Source organism: Portunus trituberculatus, chromosome 12, assembly GCF_017591435.1.
Source record: "Portunus trituberculatus isolate SZX2019 chromosome 12, ASM1759143v1, whole genome shotgun sequence".
Taxonomy (NCBI): domain Eukaryota; kingdom Metazoa; phylum Arthropoda; class Malacostraca; order Decapoda; family Portunidae; genus Portunus; species Portunus trituberculatus.
This window is the reverse complement of record NC_059266.1, coordinates 12,288,443-12,290,000: the sequence shown is the minus strand read 5'-3', so window position 1 is coordinate 12,290,000 and position 1,558 is coordinate 12,288,443.

Here is a 1,558-nt window from a genome sequence, read left to right as displayed (position 1 = left end):
GTCCAGCCCCTTGTTTTCACCATTTCCCAGCAGAGTAATTCACACAGCAGAACAAAATCTAGACAGTGTGACTAGATTGATGAACAAAACGATGGTAGTAAGAAACAGGCGATGAGTAATGCTGGTGGAACGTAAGTGACGAGGCCAGGTGAATGGTAGTTAACAGAGTCCCTAGTTAAAGGTCAGGATGTCCATGAAACATGTTGGAGCAAATTCTGCTTATGCCAATCTTTTTTAAAATTTTCTATTGCTAATCGATATCATTGTGTTGGAAGCATACCTTGAGAGCCAGTGTAGGACACTGGCTGATGAGGGTAAAGAGCACAGGTGCGTTAATAGCAGAGAGAGTCAGGGTCAGGAGCTCCAGGAAGCACGTCCGCATACCACCACGGCCGACGAAGATAGGTAGATAAATTAGGTCAGATTCGGATGCCATTGCCTTGCAGACAGATTTCGATAGGATGAAAGAATGGACAGATAAATGGCACATGCAGTTCAATATTAACAAGTGCAGGTGACTGAGCATAGGTAGATGGATGGATGGATTTAAAATTAGGCGCCGCAACAGAGCATAGGTAGAGACAATCCACACATTAAGTATGTGATAAATAACGACGTACTAAGAAGTTCCAAGTATGAAAAAAAAAATTAGGAGTCAGCTCCGATCTCAGTCAAAGAAAATAATGTACTGAGGCTAGAAAGAAGGCGAATAGGGTACTAGATTAAATTTTAGAAATGTTAAAAGCAGAAGTACCGAAGTAATACTAAAATAATACTTGGCACTGGTCAGACTATCTTGACTATGCGGTACAATTCTGGTCCCCACATTATAGGAAGGACATAGCTCTATTGGAGTCAGTGCAAAGGAAGATGTCTAAAAAGATACAGGGAATGAGGGATATTCCTTATGAATGAGACTGAAGAAACTCAATTTGCATTCCTTAGAGAGACGTAGGTTAAGAGGAAAGAGACCTTGTAAAAACATTTAAGTGGTATAAAGGTTTTAACAAAGGGGACATGAATGAAGTTCTTAGGATCAGTAGTGGGGACACAACCAGAAATAATGGGTCTAAGCTTGAAAAATTCAGGTTTAGGAGGGAAACCGGAAGAAACTGGTTTACAAACAGAGTGGTTGATGAGTGGAACAGATCAGTGATCATGTAGTCAGTGCTTAGTTGATAGGGAGTTTTAAAAGAAGATTAGATAAGTTTTTTGGAAGGGGATTATGTATGGAATTCGGTAGCTTTAATCATACAAGGACTGCCACATGTAGGCCTCGCGGCCTCTTGCATCTTCCCTCTTTTCTTATGTTCTTATGTGTGGATATTGTTTATGGGCCTGCAATTAATTTTTGAATTTCCTTGGTGCGTAATTAATCAGTCTTGGCTGTATTTGTTTTTTGTAACTTTTAAAAGACGTTAATTTGTCTCTATAATTTCTACAATGTTCCTTAAATGTTCAAGGCTATATTTGTACTAGCTTTTCAATTGTTTTTTTTTTCTTTAATACTTTTCATCAAAGACTTATTTTAATGGTTTAATATTATCTTTTCATCTGA